This window comes from Panthera uncia, chromosome D1, assembly GCF_023721935.1.
Source record: "Panthera uncia isolate 11264 chromosome D1, Puncia_PCG_1.0, whole genome shotgun sequence".
NCBI classification, from domain to species: Eukaryota; Metazoa; Chordata; class Mammalia; order Carnivora; family Felidae; genus Panthera; species Panthera uncia.
Window position 1 is genome coordinate 17,043,210 of NC_064808.1, and position 19,752 is coordinate 17,062,961.

Here is a 19,752-nt window from a genome sequence, read left to right on the forward strand (position 1 = left end):
CCACCTGAAGTCCCACTGACACTTTAAGTGTCTGTGAGAAGAGCGTGAACAAGCGTGCACGAGGCTGAGTGAGCGAGAGGGATGCGAGAGGGGGTGTGCAAGAGGAAATCGGCGTGCTGGAGAGAGCGAACAAGAGGGAAAACATTTGGGCCATTTTCAAATTCCCACAGTCGAATAAATCAAAACAGACTGTTCTGAGACAATGAGGCCGTTTCAAACCACATCCTTTACACTAAAGTCAACTCCAAATGGCCCACTTGGTGGCTTCTCATGGCCAGAAAAGCGGCGCCGGTAATATGCCCAACCGGATAGCTAGGATCCTCGAACCTAGGGATGAGCCAGGTAGGGTTAACACCCACTTTCCAGACAGGGCTCCTGAAGCCAGGACAGCGCAAGTCCCTTGGTCCCCACACCCCGCTGCCCGGGTGATTTCTGGGAGGCGGCAGAGTCCGGGAGACCCATGCCCCTGAGGAAGGGCTGCCCTGGCTGCCGCGGGCGGACAGACGAGGAAGGAGCAACGAGCGAAGACGGAATGTTCTGGGCGCCAGCTGCCCCACAAGGCAAAGCAGTTGCCCGCCTGTCCCGGAGCGCCCGGCAGTATTTGCTGCGATCAGCACCTCGCCGCGCGCCTGGCCCTGACCGGCCGGAGGAAGGCCCTGCCCTTCCAAGCAAGTGGGGAGCTGGTGCACGGCGCTGGGCCAGGCAGGAGGACACTGCCAAGGCCCCAGAGAACGGCCCATCTCCCATCTTCCCATCTCCCAGCCCAACATCTGCAAAGGGAACCCTGTGGCCATACCTGGAGTCCACCAAGCCCCCATCCCAGCAGCAGGAGGGGACAGCCCCAGGCCAGCTGGGGCCGTGGACAGATGTGGCTCTGTAAGCATCCGTGGCCACCAGGCGGGCCGTGCATTCTCTAACCATGGGCTTGTCCTAACCTCAGAACATTCCTTAGACGCGGGTGTTACTCTTCCCACTTTACCAAGGGGTAAATTGAGGCCCAGAGAGACTAAGTAACACCCAAAAGTCACCAAGATGGTAAATTTAGACACAGTCAGAATTGCATGCCAGCACGACCGGGTCCTTCTAATTCACCCATCACTTGCAAAGCTCTTCTCTCTGATGGGGGTTGGGAGGCCCAGAGGGCAGCATTTTCTCATGGGTTCCAAATGCAAATCCCAGCCAAAACCCTGCTCGCCGAAGCCCGCTCTTGCTAGCTAGGGATGCAGACTCTCCGAGAGTCCCCCTCGTCAAGGAAAGCAGAACCTAGACTTATATGCTACACCTCTCAGTACTTCCTTCAACTGGTTAGAATCCTCGTGTTTCCTGTTGCGTTAACGGAATTTTTAAAAATGAAATAGAGGGGCGCCGGGGTGGCTCCGTAGGTTAAGCGCCCGACTCTTGCTTTTGGCTCAGGTCTTAATGCCACCGTTCGTGAGTTAGAGCCTCACGTCGGGCTCCGTGCTGACAGCGCGGAGCCTGCTTGGGATTCTCTCTCTGCCCCTCCCCCACTCGCGCACACACGCACGCAGAAATATTTAAGTAAAGACATAAATAAAACTGAAATGTAACATCTACACAGAAAAGTACACACCATCCGAAGCAAAGAGCTCGATAACCGTCTACGAACTACACATACCTACAAGAGTACCCACCAGAATAAGGGAACAAACCGACCAGCACCCGGAAGCCCTCGTGCCCTTCCAGGCACTCCCCAACTGCTGCCCAAAGGTCATCACTATTGTGCCTTCTAACGCCACGGCTTCGCCTGGCCAACCTTGAACCTCATATAAACAGAACTGCGCCGTGTAGACTCTTTCACATCTGGTGTCTTTTACTCCACGCCGGGATTCTGAGATTCTTCCAAGTGACGTCAGCAGCAGGAGCCCATTTTCTGCTGCATCGTACTCCACCGGGGGCCTATATTCATTCTTTCTGGACATCTGGATGGTTTCCGGGAATTGCCTGCCATGGACGGGGACATTGTGAGCATTCTCATACACGACCTTTGGGGAGCATTCATATGCACTGCTGTGGGATAGATACCTAAGGGTGGCATTGTTGGGTCACACAGTCTGTCTACTCAACTTTGGTTACGTTTCCCAATATGTCTTTTTTTTTTTTAATTTTTAAAACTGTTTATTCATTTTTGAGAGAGAGAGACAGAGCGTGGGTGGGAGGGGCAGAGAGAGAGAGAGAGAGGGAGACACAGAATCCGAGGCAGGCTCCAGGCTCGGAGCTGTCAGCACAGGACCCCACGCGGGGCTCGAACTCATGAACAGTGAGATCATGAACCTGAGCCAGGGTCAGACGCTCAACCGACTGAGCCATCCAGGCGCTCCTCCCAATATTTCAACGTTGGGTCCATTCTGTGTTTTAGACATTGTACACCTTACGCAAAACACACCCGCAGCTCAGTTGTGGTCTACAGGGCCGCTGTTTTGCACCTTTGGTCTGTGTGCTTTGCTCATTGTAGCCACTGGCTAGGCCATCCTCCTTACAGCATACTGACACCTCACAAATTAATGTAAGAGTGGGGGGAAATTCTAATACCCCCCCTACACTGAGGGGTGACACGAGGCCTAAATAGCGTGTCCGCGGCTGTCCATCAGTGAGACCTCCTCTACCAGAACGAAGTCACATTAAAGTCCCTTCAGCAGCCTCTTCAAAATACACATGCTGGGTGACTGGACAAGTCCAGCCTCCCTGTACCACTCCAACTTGCTGAGCATGGTCACACGCAGGAATAATTATTTTAAAATCTAGCCCAACTGAGAACCAGCGGCTTGGGTCACACAGCAACAAAGCTAAGGTCACAGCGGCTTGGGTCACACAGCAACAAAGCAGGGCGCCCAGGTTCCCCAATTCCTAGGCTCTCTCCTGCCACCCAGGGTTCCCCAAACCTCCCCGTGTGCCAGCATCCCACCTGTTTCCAATCACAGCCGACAACAAGAATGGATCCTGGCACTCCTTCCGGCCCCACCCTTCTACAGGGCTCAAGGGGGATCTGGGATGACAATTTTTTGCTATCCGGGGACCACACATCATGTCGCTCCTGCTACTCAGGGCTGGCCTCGGGAACCCTTGCTGCTTTAAGTGGCTCAGCCTTCTTGCAACTCAGGATGGTTCTAGAGAAACAGAGAAAAGCCCAAGCCCAAGCCTGGCCTCATTCTTTGGCTTGTTTGAATCTGATTCCCACACTAACCCTGCTAAGCCACCCGCGAAAATAATTTGTCTCTGGGCCAGTGTGGTTTTGCTTGGTTTTGGTTCTCGCCCTGGGTTTGAGAGACGGCAAACGAGCCCAGAGAGGGTTAGTGCCTTGCCCGAGGTCACACAGCGAGCCTGCGCCAAAGCTAGAACTTGAACCACCTCCCCATTTCTAACTTGGGGGGGGGGGCTCTTTCTCTCTACTCCAGGGGACCTTTCCCAAACAAGTAGGAACCACCAGAAAAGGCAGAAACACACGACGGTCACCTTTTTCAGCTCTTACCTGCTAAGCAGTAAACGGTGGGGACAGTGCCCAGACTGGCTGCCGGCAGGGATCTCAGCACGCAGACAAGAGCCTCGGCCAAGAGCAGGCCAGGCGTTGTTCTCCTGCTGGTCCCTGGGCTATAAGAAAGAGATTTTCCCCAATGCTGCTGAGACTGGTGATCTTACCTCCCCGAGAGTTGCCCTTTTCCGAAGCGGTAATACACAAACCCAGGGAGGGGCTACCACGCGGCGGTGTTTCCCGCAGCCCAGGAGGCCTCCCTTGTCTGACTGCTTTCGTCTTTATTAACATTTGCAGAACTCACAGTGCCTTTGGCTGCAAATGAGAACCAAGCAATCTCATTTTCTCCCCTCAACTAGGCCACATGGCTCCTTCCTGTTCTTTCCCCAACACTCACGCGAAAATTCAAAACAAAGGGCCAGGGGGTGGGGGCTAAAAAATACTAAAACGTTCCTTAACATCTGCAAATCTGTCCTTTGAGGCCATTTTTAGCAAAACGTGCCTGAAACTGGGTCCGCAGCTTGTGTCAACACAGTACTTCCTCGGGAACAGCTCTGTCTGCACCTCTAGTCTTTACCTTCTATGGAGATTGGGGGTTGGGGGGGCGGGGGCGGCAGAGGCGGGCACCCCGCACCCCGTCCGCATCCGGGAAGTGAAGGTGGGACTCCAGAAATGGATGCCGTGCCGGACACCCCCCAGCTTCGGCCAACACCTTCCTTGGCGGTCTGGCTCACCGCCTCCCAAACTCCCGGGGACTCGCTGCCGGCGGGCGGCAAGCACACGCTCGCGGGGAGGCGTGTCCCGCGCTCTGCTCAGCACTGCGCATGTCCGCTGGGCTCCTTCCGCCTTCCGCCAACCTCACCGCTGTTATCCCGGGTCCACGGAAGGAAAAAGAAGAATCGGGCTCGCCCCGCCTGGTTCTTCACAAACCAGAAAGTGGCAGGGCCAGGATTCACCCAGGATGGCTGGACCCCAGGCCCCCAGCTCTAAACACTGCTCCACGTGGCTCTCTTGCCATTACCCACCGAACTGGTGGGGACAGGCCTGGCCCCAATCCTGTTTCTCCTCAGCCCAAAGGTACAGTCATCCAGCCCTCCGTGATGCCGTAAGGCACAGGTGCAGGCCCTGCGGAACCCATGGGGGGGGGGGGAGCGCTGCTTCTGTTCGTAGCCTCCTGCTAACTGACAGGAGGGACAAAGAAGACAGATGTGGGCTAAGAAGACTATCTTCCCTACAGGAGGCTCTCAAAAGAATAGTGTCTTCGAAGGGGCATCTCTGGATCAGTGCCTGAGTCGGTTCCTGGGAATTAGGTAGCCTTAGGAGTGTGAGGGCAGGATGTCCAGGGTCAGCAAGAAAGGGCCTCTGAGAGGGTTTGATGGCAGGAAAGGAGGATGAGCTGGGCGCTGGAGAGGCTGTTTCCTTCCCCACTCTCTGGTGGAGGGGGACCACACCTGAGTCACCTGTACCAGGGGTTAGGGGTCCTCTGGGTGTGGCCAGGAGAGCAGAAACCCTGTGTGCCCAGAAGGACGGACAGAGGGGTCCTGAGCCTAGGGAGGAGCTGGGGAGAGGAAAGGACTAGGCAAGAGGACCCAGCCCCAGCCAGAGAGTTCCTTGTGGTGGCTACAGCTCGGGGCTTAAAGACCCAGAAGAGGGGCACCTGGGTGGCTCTGTCGGTTAAGCATCTGAGTTTTGATTTCAGCTCAGGTCGTGATCTCACAGTTCCTGGGTCTAAGCCTCACTATCGGGCTCCATGCTGACAGCACAGAGCCTACTGGGGATTCTCTCTTTCCCTCTCTCTCTCTCTGCCCCTCCCCTGTTTGTGCTCTTTCTCTCTCAAAATAAATGAGTAAATAAATGAACTTAAAAAAAAGAAGAGGAAGACCTATTAGAGTTTCTGTTGTTCAGAGCTGCCCCAGTGGCTACCTACCCTCCGTCTCAACTCTTCAGTAAAATTCCAGCGCACAGACAAGAAAAGACAGAAGGCAGGAAGGAACGCCTACTTTCTGCATTCTGCAGACCTCACCGCCACACCCCCCTTTGCTTGGGAAAGGCCAGGCCTTGAGGGAAAGTGCAGACAAACCCTCCAGTCTCTCATATCCTCCTCTGCCCCCTGGGAAATCTAGGCAATTCCATAATCTCTGCACCTCGGGCTTCCCTTCCATGAAATGGGGGTTTGCTGGGCCTCGGATGACAGCGTTTGAAGTGTGCGTACTTGGGAAAATTCTGCTGTGCTTCTGGAGAGACCAGAGAAGGGAAGAAAAACCAGCTGGCAGGTCGCCCCACACCTGGCACCAGGCGAAGCACCTGATCTGGCCTGTGCTGTCCTTGTTTTCCAGATGACAAAACAGAGGCTCAGTTAGGATAAAAATAAGAAGAATAAGAATAAGAATAAAGGAAATCCAAAAAACAAACAAGCAAAACAGCTTGCCAAAGATCACGTAGCTGCCGACAGCCAGGATTTGAACTCAGATCTACAGAACCCGAAAGCCACTTCCGCACTGCTCCCGTTCAAATGCCACGTGGACGCTACGGCTGCCTTTGGAACTCTCCCTTCCAAAACAGTGGTTAATTTTAATCCCGTACATTTAGACCCAAAAGACATGCATGAACTCACGCACACACCTTCAAATATATTATTAGCATTATTATTGTTTTGCCAAAGACGTTCTGTCAGGGAGCTCTTTCTCTCTGCACACACGTGTACCTCTCAAACAGGTTTGAGTAGACCTTTGCGAGGGGTTGGGCTATTTAGAAACAAAAATTGCCCATCATTTCAATTCAATTACATAGCAACCACCTTTTTAAAAGAATATTTTTATTGGAGCTCATTGTTTAGCAAATCGTCAGACTCTTTCTTCCAACTACTTTGAGAAGGAAGAATTATCAAATGAAGGGAAGGAAATGTTATGCAGATCATCCCAGCTGCTGAAAAGAATGCCGATGGATTTTCCTCTTGCACTCTTCATTTATTTAAACAACACCCCGCTTCCATCAACAACCACGCCTCGGCTTCCTGAGTGCTCTTCTCCAGGGGATTCGAGGCTTTTGGTCACATTCCCCACTGGAGACTCTGAGGGGAGGACGTAGAGTCAGAAGGAGACCCAAAAATAAAGCAGCACCCACATCAGAATGTGGATGGGATGTCAGGAGTCCGCGGTGGGAGGAGAGCCAGTCAGAGCCAAAGACTAGACCCCAGACTCTGACTCTGGACTTCCAGTCCAGTGCTCTCCTGGTGTCTCCCGTTGGGGGACAGTGGGGATGGGTGGTTGGGCTTCAGTCCAGGTTCCTGGTGCCCTGAACCTGCATGCCGGTTCCGTGGCAATGCATCTCCTGAGATGCATCAGACTCTGAACTTGGCTCCCAGTGTCCCTCTCTGGGCTCGGTGGGGGGTGGGCGGGGGAAGAGCCCTGGGCAGCTCCCACCCGTGGCCCCAACTCTAGCCCCTCTGAAGTGAGACCTCCAGCTCATCTAGCCTCTGGAAGAGCCAGCAGGCAGCGGGCTTCCACTTCCCCAGCAAGAAGCCACTGGAAAAGAAAATACAACAACAACAACAAAAAGCCCTTTGATCTGCCACGGATGGCCTCATCCAACCCTGGCGGAAGGTGGAGGTCACCCTCTGTCATGACCTGCTGGCCTCTCTCCTATAGGTCCCGTCCGAAGGGCCCAGGGCTCTTCCACAGACCCCGCCTAGCCTGGCCTCCTGGACCCTGTAAGATGAAAGGGTCACAGTGACATCTGTGAGGACCAAGTGAGGATGGGCAGGAGGCAGAAAGAGGCCAGAGAGGGCCAAGCAACTATGGGAGAGAGAAGACGGCCATTGGCCCAGCTGGCCACTCTGCAACAGGTGTTCTCAACAGACTGTCTGCTTGGTAGGGTGTCAGGAAAGCGGGGGGCGCGAGAGGACAGTTGCAGTTCGTCAGTGGGGAATCAGGCAAAAACATCATGGCGGCCCATGCAGTGGAACCCAAGACATCCCTCACAGTGAGAGCTGCGCCTCTCCCATACCCCCAAGGTCCAGCCTGGAGACTCACTACAGCTTCCGGGGACAGTTCTGCTCACTCTGGTGGCCCTCCTCAAGCACCCCCTTCTCTCTCTTGGCCTGAAGGCAGGCTGGAAATATCCAGACGCTGATGTTCTAGGAGGAACCCTCAACCAATGAGAGAACAGAAGCTGGTGACCACTCACTGGGATGATTCTGAGCGTGCTCCCCTCCCCCAGTCACTGGCAGGGTCCCCGGTTGCCCACAGCAGTAGGCTACTCAGTACATTTTTTTATTAGCTCTCCTCCCCTCCCTGCCCCCTCCCCTTTCTGGGACCAGCCTCACACACCCATAAACGAACTGCACCCAAATCTTTGCTCAGGGACACCCAGGTAAAACAAGGCAGAAGTGCACGCACTGATACAGAACAAGTGGAAACACGCAGGACGCAGAGCATCAGGGACAGAACCCCACCGGGACCATAAAATGAAGGGTGCCGTGCACACAGATGTGCTCATTTACCTCGAGGACAATTCGAGAGAGGCAAGAGGCTGGTGACTTTGGTTGTTCCTCGGTGAGGAGACTGGATTAAGCCTGAGAGTTACTTTCCATTGAATATACTTTTATGGTAGTTCCCTTATTCTCTTATTATGTTTACTCTGATTTTTTTTTCCCCAGTCTTTCACCAGTAAAACATGACTATTTTCAAAGAGCTTCTGAGAACTCCTAGAAAATCAAATACATGAACTATGGAGGAGCGAAAACCCTGGAAGTGATCATCGCCCTCATTTCCTGAGACCTGCTCACTTCCTTCCCGCCCCACTGTGGCCTTGGCCTCCTTCTTAGTCCCGGTGCAGGATGAAACGTCCCAATCCCCTCATAGGGTTGGCAGTGGCCACTGGACAAGGGATCGGGGTTGGAAGGCACCAAGGGCCAAGAGAGAGGCCTCTGAGACCCCTGGATCCTGATTTTCTCCCCGTTCGGGCTGTGGAGACACAAGCTGGCTCCAGCAGGGGAGACCCCAGTGTCCCACAGAGGAGCACGGCCAGGAGACAGACCCACTAATGCTTGAGAGGAGACTTGAGGTTCAGACCACCTGGGTTTGCACTTCCATACCCCTGCTTACCAGCTGTGGGACCTTGGGCAAGTGACTTAACCTCTCAGTGCCCCAGTTTCCTCAGCCACAAAAATGGGGACAATCATAGTACTGAATTAAAAGGTATTATGGGCTAAACCGTGTTCCCTCCCAAATTCATGTGTAGAGGCCCTGACCCCCAATACCTCTGAATGTGATTGTATTTGGAGATGGGGGGGGGGGGTCTTTAAAGTGGTAATGAAGTTAAAATAAGGCTGTTGCTGTGGGTCCTAATCCAATCTGACTAGTGCCCTTAGGGAGAAGGGGAGATTTGGACACCCAGGAGACGGCAGGTGCATATGCACAGAGAAAGGCCACTCGAGGACCCAAGTAGGCAGCCATCTGCAAGCCAAGGAGAGAGACCTCAGAACTCACCAAACCTGCTGACTCCTGGGTCGTGAACTTCTAGCCTCTCCAAAACTGTAAGAAAATAAGTTTGACACGAATCAATTTATTTCGTCCTCAGAACAACTCAATAAATTAGGTGTTATTTTTGGTCCCATTTTACGGATGAGAAAATGAGGCACAGAGAGGCTGAGTTATGTGCCCCAAGGCTGCGGAGTTAGTAAGTGGTAGAGCTGGGACTGTAAACCCTTATTCTATTGGATGAGATCAGACCTGTAAGTGCCTGGCACACTGCACGTGATCAGTACACGTTAGCTGTGCCCATCATCCAAAACAACCTGGAAGAGACTGATTGCAGAGGAGGCCATGGAGGGAGGCACCCCCTCAGCGCCTGCCAGGTTCCCAGGCGTGGGCCAGGTGTCTGGGATGCAGCGTTGAGCAATGGCGGGTGGGGTGGGGTGGGTTGGGTGGTGGTAAAGAGCAGCCCTGTGCCAGTGGGCACAAGGAAAGGAAGCGAGGCAGCAAGGGCTGTGAGAAAGCCTTTGAACACAATTGAGAATCCACTGGAGGGGCACGAGCAAGGTGGCTAAGATGATCACATTACACAACAGATGTTTGTCCTAACAAAGTGTGGAAGTCGGGCTTCCGTAAATTGAGTTTTATTTTTAAGGCAGTAGGGAGCAATGGGAATCTGAGAGCTAATTTGTCTGTAAATTGAATGAGGGGCCTGTGATCCAGCTGGCATTTTCATAGATCCGGCTGCCTCGACTGAGGTGCACCTGTTCGGTAAAAGTCCTGAAGGAGGGGTGCCTGGCTGGCTCAGTTGGTAGAACATTTGATTCCTGATGTCAGGGTGGTGAGTTCGAGACCCATGTCAGAAGTAGACTTTACTGGAGGCGGACGCCTGGGTGGCTCAGTTGGTTGAGCGTCCGACTTCGGCTCAGGTCACGATCTCGCGGTTCGCGGGTTCGAGCCCTGCGTCGGGCTCTGTGCTGACGGCTCGGGGCCTGGAGCCTGCTTCGGTTTCTGTGTCTCCCTCTCTCTGCCCCTTCCCTGCTCATGCTCTGTCTCTCTCTGTCTCTCAAAGATGAATAAACGTTAAAGAAATAAAATAAAAACAAATAAAGAAGTAGAGTTTACTTGGCAAAAAGGTCCTGGTGGACTGGCTTGGTAGGGGCGGTGGGAGGACATGGAGAAGTGGGGCAGTGTCTCCACTGGCCATGGGAACACCTGAACCGTAAATGTGGCTCTCCCCACCAGGCCACCACACAGCCTGGGGTGACCACAACCTTCTAGGCTCCCCTGCCCTGCCCTTTCCGCATGCTCCAAGCCTTAACTTGTGCTTGCTCCATGAGGAGGGCTGTGCTGCCCCTGCTCCCAGGTAGAAATGTCCTTCCTGACTTTTTCTTGGCAGCTAAGGCCCTTCACTGGGTTTATTCTCATGGCACCCCCAGTGCTCCCACATAAGAGGGGCTTATGGCTAGAGTCCTCAGTGCATTGCAAGGAAGGATGTGATCACTCATTCATTCAGCATGTACATCCTGAGCATCTATTCAACCCCAGGCACCGAGCTTCACCCTATGGGGCCTCTGCCTTTATTCCACTGATGGAAACCAATGATAAAATAATGAGAATAATCCTAACATTCACTGAATACTGTTCAAGTGTCACATTCAATCCTAGGAGATACACTTCATGCATTTTAGTCTCATCTTCACAAAACTCTATGCGGTACAATGGTGGCACAGAGAAGTCAAGGAATTTGTCAAAGGCCATGGCACGTGGCTGAACTGGGATTTGAACCCAGGCCCTTATGTTCAGAAGCTGTACTCCGAACCTTTGGTGGGGTGTTGATTCCTCTGCCTTCATTGCACAGGGACAGGCTTCATCTCTGAACCCTCGACCACATCAGCTGAGCCCCCAAACCCTCTGGGGCTCCTATGGGACCAGCTCTAGAGCAGAAAGCTGTCCGCTCATCACCCCCCACCCCCCACCCAGGCCCCCTCCTCAGGCAGAGATGCCCAGACATTGCCCCTGGGGAGAACAGCCCAGGTTGCAAAAGTCACAGTGACTTCCGGTGCTGCCGGTGAGCCCAGGATAAATACCAAGTGGGAACAATTCATCTCCACGAGATATTCTTAACCTGGAAGGGCCTGGAAAAGATAGGCAACTCCAGAAAGGTGGGCTGCAAGAACATAGATGATGCTTCTCATTCAGCCACTTCGAATCATTTTTTCTAGAAAACATTCTACCTGCAACTGGTTACAATTGATATACGTCCATGTTCCTTGAGTCCAGACTGAACACCCGGCACCCCTCCAGGCCTGTCCGGAGGGAGGGAGGGAGGGAGGGAGGGAGGACAAACGGACAACGGCATCTGGCAGGTGCTTGTCTGCCAATAAAGTGTATTTTAATGCAAGCATTGACCTCCTCTGTGCTCACCACTAGGCTGCGAGGCGGCTATAAATCCCCACCTTATTGATAAGAAAGCTGAAATACCGAGCTGAGTACCGAGCTCAATTTACCAATTGCTCGCCAGTTGGATAGTTGTGGGAACCTTGGCAAATTATTTAATCTCTTTGTGTTGGTTTTCTTGGTTGTCAAATGGGGCAATAGTAGGACCCACCTATTATGGGGTGGATGGTGTACCCAAAAAATAGATAACGTTCCTAACCCCTGGTACCTGCACATGAGTCCTTATTCGTCCTTATTCAGAAATATAGTGTCTTTCCAGATGTGATTAAGTCAGGATGAGGTCATTAGACCCTAATCCAATATGGCCGGTGTCCTCAGAAGGAGAGAAAGGATAGGCACAGGAGGACACTGCGTGATGACAGGGACATATTGGGTGATGTGTCCATAAGCCACGGGACACCAAGGATTGCCAACAGCCACCAGAACCTAAGTAGGAACAAGAAAGGACCCTCCCCTAGAGCCCTGCCAATACCTTAATTTGGGGCTTATAGCCCCCAGAGCTGTGAGAGAATAAATTGTCTGTCTGCTTCAAGCTCCCATCTGTGGTACCCTGTCACGGGAGCCCCAGGAAACCAGCTGCCTCTCGGGGCTCCCGAGCTGGTCCAAGGCCCTGCTCCAAGTGTCCCAGGTGAGAGGCTGTCGACGCTAGGCCAGGGGACGGGAGCTAATGAGGTGTCGGGGGGGGGGGGACCTCGCAAAGCCCAACTCCCAGGCCCAAGTGGCCTTCATGCCTGCCAGTGCCTCTCAGGGGTCAGCCTGCCTCCCTGGCATCTTGGTGACTGCTTTGGCGGAAGGCCACGCTCCTCAGCCCCCAGATGCAAGTTTCCGCTATGCCTTGCGGGGGGGGGGGGCTCGGGCCCCCTCAGAATCCCGTCTGGAGGAGCCACTCTCTTCCCACCCAAAAGCTATTCCTTTGAGGGGGACAGTTAAGCCCCATTATTCTGGAGGTGTTTACGTCTTGGCTGGAGAAGTGCTCCATTCCCCTGCGGGCTAAAACCCACATGAGCGCCAGCGCCTGCTCTGCTGGAGGGGGCCCTAAATGTCAGGCACCAGGTGGTGGTGGGGGGGGGCTGCTCCCCAGGAGGCTGAGGCTCACCGCCAGGGAGAACAGCACTGCCGGGGAGAGCGCCACAATCCGTCCCAGCCCGAGAGACAGCAGCATGGGAGGGGGCTCTCCGCGGCACCCCAGACCCGGCGCCCACGAGGCAATTGGTCTCCAGAAGACGGGCCCAAGTCCAAGGGCCAGAGCTCCAAATTCTTCTCCCATTTCCAATGGAAGCCGTGTTAGTTCAACACGAGAGCAGAGGCTGAGGCCGCCGGGGGTGGGAGCCCAGCGCCCGCACATCCCCGAGTGGGGGGGTTACGGGCCGGGGTGCTGGGCCGGCCTCTAGCCTCTCCTCAGGTGCTGACCCTTGGCCGAAGGCAACTCTTCCTTCTCACGCAAGCGGGAGACCAGAGAGATGCAAACATGTTGACCCCCTACTACGTGCCACGGCCTGTTTAGCTTGCGGCTTCTCAAATACTGCCCATGTTGCAGAGGAGAAAAATGGAGGCTCAGAAAAAATAAAGAAGCACGAAGTGGAAGAGGCAGGATTCAAACCTGGGTCTGACCATCTTCCTGCTGGCAGAAAATTAGGGCTGGAGGCCCCCTCTCGTTCCCTGCCCAATCCCACAAGGAGCGAGAGGACCAGCACGGGTGGGACAGGAACCACAGGTAACCCTGTGTGCCATGGGGGGATGCTGTGGCAGGGGGAGGCGAGGGAGGGGGGAAGGCGGTCAAGGGGGACTCCAAAGCTTGTCTACACAGACTTCCCAAAGCAGTACGGGGACCAAACGTCTACAGCTGTCGCCACGAATACCTAGAACAATGACTTCTCTCCCCTCAAGCCCCCCTGCCACTTCTCCCTCAGCATTCAGATAGTTCCTGTAGTCTTGCCCCCCTACCCCCACCCCACTCCACCCCACCCCACCCCATTAGCATAGGGGAGGAGGAGACAGGAGCAAAGGTAGGTTCTGGAAGATCCTGGAAGGAGTTCTCAGGGCAGGAAATTTCAGTAAGCCGAAGGAGGCCATGGGAGCACAGGGCTGAATAAAGATCAAGGCCCCAGCCTGGTGCCCTTGCCGAACACTCCCTTGCAAGTCCCTTGGCCTCTCTGGGCGCGACCTCCCTCCAGTGGATCCTGGGCACTCTGTGATCCGCCCTGTGATCATTTCCATGCACACGATCTGTAATCTATAAAGAGCAGCGCGAACGAGGGAACGGAAGCTTCCGTGTTTTGAGGGCCAACTACATGCTAGGTCTCTGTTAAAAGCCTTCAACGCGTCATCTCAATCCTCAAAGCACTCTCTTCGGGAAGCGTGAATGCGGAGTTAGCGCTCGGCCGATATTCGGCCACTCGCTGGCATCCGGAGCCTCCCTTGCAGCCGGTTTGGGGCCACGCGACAGGTGACGCGGGTCACCTTCTGGCTGAGGCAGTTGGGCGTCAGCGTGCCTTTCCCACTTCTCTCCTCCCCTGGGCAGTAACTACGGATGCGAGAGATTCCAGAAGGTGCGGCTACAGAGACAGTGGAGTCACCATCAGCCTGGGTGCCTGGGTGACCGCGTGGAGCCGAGATCCGCGCCACACAAGGCACGTGAGCGGGAATTACACCTGCAGGGTCAGGCCACTGAGTCTGGCGTCGTACCTATGCTATAGCCGCTGAGACTTAGCTCAATGGTGTTATTGTCCCTACTCTGCTGCTTCTCACAGATAAGGAAACCAAAGCCATAGAGCCAGGAAGTGTCAGAAACAAGGTTCAAACTCACATCTGTGACTCCAACGCGCATCCTCTTCCAGGAACCTTTTGTTGCTTAGTAAGGTCATCGCCCTCTTGTAAGCAGCAGTTGTCCCCCAAAGCTTCTCCCCCTCACTGTCCCTAGATTGGTTGGGAAATTCCACGCAGGATGAAAAGAGGGAATCGCATAAGGCACTGAGCCTGGAAGATGGGCAAAGGCAGGGAGGAGAGGGCCTGAAGGAATCTTAAAGGTAGCTTTCCTGGGGCTTTGGAGCTCGCAGGAGGTTCTGATGCAAGACAAGTATCACACCGTGGTTCGGAGCGCTGGATGGGCAATCAGGTCGACGTAGGTTCACATCCCAGCACTCCCACCTGCTCGTTTGGTTTTTCTGAGCCTTGCTTTGTAATCTGTAAAACGGGGACAATATCTAACCCAACCTCATGGGTGGAGGTGAGACGAAGCGTTGTCTCTCCCAAAATGTGTGCCACCACGAAGACCATCCCTGGGGTGGCTCAGAGCACCAGCCTCGCTGGAGGGGGCGAGGGGGCGTCTGGAGGAGGCTGCCCCCGCCAGGGCTGCTAATTAAGCCCGGGACACACACCCGGCCCGGTCCGTGTCGCCACAGCAGACCAAGGGGCAGAATCCAAAGAGGGAAGGGTCAGCCAGACCTAATGCAACATAGCAGAGAAGCCCAGATTATTTATTTTACATTCAAAAGTGTCTTCTAGCAAGATGGCCTTTGATTTGGGTGAATCTGGGAGTTGTTTATCAGCTTAAACTCATTATCTGCACATATGGTCTTCATACTATGGCTGAGGGCGGGAAACAAAGGATGGAAGGGAAGAGGGATGGGCAAATACTAGCTGATGAAATATCATCCCTCAAGTGCCAGAAACCAGGATATTTTCAGTGACGTCAAACTGGGCTTCCTGCCATGGGGATGGAACACACTCTCTGTCTCACACACACGCACACATACACCAAGCCACAGAATATCAGAGCTGCAAAGAATCAACATTGTCCCCTCCCATTTCACATAAGGACAGTGATGACAGGGAACATTTGTTGAGCAGTGACCACATGCAGGGCACGGTACTAAGTCTCCTACACGTTTTATCTCATTGCCTCGTCACAACAATCTGATGAGATATTAGTAGTCCCATTTTGCAGATCAGGAAACTGAGGCACCAAAGGTTGAATGGCCTAAGGTCACACAGCTGATCAGTAGGAGAAAGCCAACATTCAAACCCGTGCAGCCCAACCACCGCGCAATGCTACCTCTGAAGAGACGGCAACACAGGCTCAGAGAGGGGCAGTGACTCACTGAGGTCACACAGCTCCATTTGCAACAGAATCAGGGCTCAAACACAAGTCTCTCTAGTTACCTTTCCACACCACCCTGTTGCCTCTCAGCACCTGCCCGCGTGCACACAACCAGGGAACATGTTTTTGCGCATCTTCGAGTTGTTCAATTCACTAATTAGACCAGCAGCCTTGGGTGCGGACGAGGGGCCAGGGCTGACCTGAAAATAAGTGCGGACGGGAAAGACGTACTTTGCCAGCTGCGCACATGGGGGCTCACCATCCCATTCTCTCTTTTTAAAAAGACTTTCATTATCTGCACACCCCCGCCGGATTTGGGTCCAAGATGCCAGCTCGTACAGCAGGAGGAGCCCAAGCTGGCAGGTTTGCCTAATGGGATCAGGTTGCAGAAATACTCGATCGACCGATCATCTGCTCCGGGGGACCAGAGTGCTGGTTTCTAAGGCCCCCTCCCTTCGCTGTGTACCAGCTGAGCACGAACAAATGTTCCTGATTTTCCTTCTCTTGACTAATGAAATAGGCCAGAAGAGCAAGCCCTCTGGAAAGAGGGGTCCCTAAAAGGGGCGGCCCAGCCACCAACATTTGCTCTTCTCAGGGAAGGGGAGTGAGGGCTGGACAAGCATCCGGAGAATGGCAACACGTGAGCTCTCAGACTCGGGGCTCCCAGCAGGCACAGGTCACTGGCATTACCTTCTCTGTCCAAAACAGCAATCTGATGGAGGATGGGAGCCTGGCTTGTTGTGTCGTGCAGGGGAGCGGAGGGCTGGGGCAAGACAGCAGGAGAGATGCCCTCCACTGGACTGGAGGCAGGGCAGTGAGCTGCCTTCTGCCCTAAAAAGTTACACCCTCCTGCCTTTAAGCTGTAAGCCAGCCCAGAGCCTCCTGGGCCCACACGTTCATTTCACAGACCGGGAAAGCACGTTCGAGAGGGAAAGTGACTCGCCCAAAGTAGCACTGATGATCTAGAAAAGTTGGATTTCAAAGCAGCCCCCCTCCGAGATCCCAAACCTTGCTGCTTCCTCACTTTCTTACTCCCTCCCACAGGGGGACATCATCCCTTGCCTCGACACCCCCTTCCCCACCTGTCCCTTCCCAGCACCCCGTGTTCCGGCCCACCCTCAGACCATTAAAACCTCATTCAGTATGCTCGGTAGCTCTTTCCAGGCCGACATGGAATTTTCTTAAAGGTGGAGGGACTACTTACTTCCTCGATGACCCAAAGTATCCTGCCTCTAACTCCAGATGAACTTCCGCTTCTAGAAAATGCCCTGATAGACTGCCATTTCAGCCTCGGGTTGGGTAAAGAGGTCCCGAGGTGCAGTGTTTGAATGGATTTAGGGACCGGGAGATAAGGAGACCAGATTTCCAAGACTTCCTTGGAGTCTCAAGTCCCTCTTCTCCTTAGGGCAGGTGGGGTGGGTTGTGGGTGGGGCACAGAAAGAAGGGGGACAACACAGGAGTTGCAGGCCATCAGGGGCCCCAAGACCAGGGCCGCTGTGGGCAGGCTTTCTTCTGCAGAAAAACAAGAGCCACTAACAACAAAACAAAATGAAAAATTCCTTTTGTTTTCTGGCCCCGTGGAATGTCTTGAAGACATATCCAGAGACATGGGCTTCTCCACCCTTTCCTCTGTCTCCTCCCCCCACCCCGTCTGTTCAAAATAATCACACTGATCTTTCTTTCCGGCACCTCCGTCCTACGGTATTTCGGTAACATCCAGCAAAAAACACCGGCTGGGCTATATGGAAAGCAAGAACCTCAACTAAACTCTTTTTCGGGGACCGCCCCATCTCTATCACCTTTGCAGGGGGACTCTGGGGACAGGGGAGGGGAGGCGGCTGTCCAATGCGCACACATTTCTAGCCAAGAGAAAAATGAAAACTTCCCATAGGCCACTGGAGTTTTTTGATCTGCTCGTTTGTACTCTTTTGAGGTGTAGAGAAGGGGCAGGAAATTAGAGAGAGATAAGGCAACGGTCCCTCCAGGGTCCCTTCAGTGTGGAACAGCCCCGCACATGACAGAGCCCCAGATGCCAGCAGCCTTCTCGCTTCCCATGGCCTGGGCACAGATATGCAGACTCAACACACAGGAGCCCTGAGCTAAGAAAACGGGACACCCAGCAGGTTTCCACCAACTGTGAAATGACCAGATGAATGTGGCCTGTAGACTCAGACGCAGGCGAGAGGGACTCCTGTCCACCGCTGAGAAATTCCCACTTCAGCTGGACTGCTAAAATCTTTAAGGGGCCCTCATCACCCCAGTACTGTGCCACCCGGCTTACTTGCGCCCACAGAGAGGCTGGATAAGACCCCCAGGCAGCCCACACCAGGGAGGGATCTGGCCGCATCCGGGGAACAAAGGTATAACTTTTACAAAAAGGGTGCATTCAGCAATATGGGTTCTGACTCCAAAGAAACCTCACAAGTTTACCCTCTTCTCCTCTTTCTCTACACCAATTCGCTGTTAGTGTAAAGTTTCTCTCCGTTTGTGTTTTTCTGGGGGTGAATGTTTTTTTCACCCATACACCCTGCGTGATCCCCAAGATCACGCACCTCCTGACCACCACCGAGCTTTCCAGCACACGGTGCACCCCAGCTTCACGCTCCGGCCTCTCCCCCGCCGCCTGGCCCGGCCCGGGGTGCTCCTCCGCGCGGGCCCCCGCGTGTGTTGGAGGGTCTGTGGTTCCAGGTCCCCGATTTCGGTGCGTTTGTCTAGCAGGAACCAGGACTCTCGCCTTCCTGTGGGCGAAAGGGTCGGGAAATGGCTCCCCCTGGCGGGGGCCACCTCACTTCAATCCAGCGGGGATCCAAAGCTGGCGCGAGCCCGCCCGAGCCGAGAAACCCTCCCGGAGGATTCCTAGCACACCCCCTAAATCTGGATGTGCCAGAGGCTCGGACCCACCGAGCCCCCACCGAGTCTGTGCTTCGCTTCCCCCAAACCGCGCACACCGCGTACCGGATGAGGGGGACCCGGGAGGAAAGCTTGGCGCCCCCGCCCCGCCCCGCTGTAGGGACCCCAAAGGCGGCTCGTGCTCCGTGCCCTGGCTGGGCCGGACAATCTTCCCTGCCGCGGTCCTCGCTCCTAATCCCCAGTCCCCACCTGATCTCCTACCGAGTGGCGTGGCGCGTAACCCCCCCCCCGCCCTCGGGGCGCAGCCCCCGCTGAGACCCCCAACCTTGTTAATCACACCTGCCACCCCCCCCCATCCTCCTGGCACCCTCCACTCACCCACCCAGAGCGCCCAGCGCCGACTGGGGCTGCACCTGTCCGGGGGGAAGCCTCTAGTCCGCGGATTCCCGGGCAGGGATCCCGGGCGGGGATCGGGGTGAGCACGTCTCCCCGGTCTCCTCCCCAAGCTGGTTGAAGTACAACTTGGTTTCTGGGCTTCCCCCCCCCGGACTGTTCTGGGATCCCTCCCGCGTGCCATCCCCACCCCGTACCGTGCCCAACAGTCGCCCGGGGAGCGCGCGTGGGGTCTCCAAGTCCCCGGGGGCGCAGCAGCGGGGCGCGCGGAGGGCACAGAGGTGCGGAACCCCCTACCTTCCAGCAGCCGCAGCGGGACCCCACGCCAACTCCCGCCGGCGGCCGCGGGGGAAACTTTCCCCGGGCGGAGAAGCGCGCTTGCAACTTGTTCGGCGCCGGCTGCCTTCCTGGCGGCGGCGGCGGCGTGTCCAGGGCCGGCTGGCGCGCGGCGACGGTGGCGCTGGCTCGGGGCTCGGGGCTCGGGGCTCGGGGCCGGGGCTCCGGCGGCCTCGCACGGCTCCGCTGCGGATCGCTCGGCGCTGCGTCCACCCCGCAGCCTGGAGCCCCCGAGACGCCGGCGGCAGCTGCAGCCGCCCGCCCGCCCGCCGGCCCCACCTCCCAGCCACCGCTCCGTCCCTCCCTCTCCCCCGCTCTCCCTCCCCTCCCCAAACCTCCTCCCCGCCAGTCTCCAGTCGCCGCCGCCACCGCTGCCGTGGCGGCCGCCGAGAAGGCACGTCTCCTCAGGCGGGCTGCCCCTCGCCTCCTCCCTGCCTCGGTCTCCGCCTGCGTTGCAGCATCCAGGCCTCGCCCCAGGGGCCACCCTCAACCCCGCTCCGGTCCTTCATCCCCTGCCCGCCTCCGCGCTCGGCTCAGGGGCCCTCGCTTCGTCTGAATTCGGGGGATCTGCTGGGAAAGTAGGGAGAGCCGCATGCTAGACCCGGAGTATTTTGTATTTTTCCTCCGGGGAAACTTGCACGCTGCCCACCCCT

General features: G+C 55.4%; 1 long non-coding RNA gene across 1 annotated transcript in view; it reads right to left on the reverse strand.

Annotated features, from left to right (window-relative positions):
- LOC125912902 (uncharacterized) overlaps nucleotides 1-19,345 on the reverse strand; it is a 129,442-nt gene extending 110,097 nt beyond the window's left edge. The window contains exon 1 of the long non-coding RNA XR_007454867.1: nucleotides 19,061-19,345. This is a non-coding gene — a long non-coding RNA (uncharacterized LOC125912902). The remainder of the gene's footprint in view (nucleotides 1-19,060) is intronic.
- Between the last annotated feature and the right edge of the window lie 407 nt (nucleotides 19,346-19,752).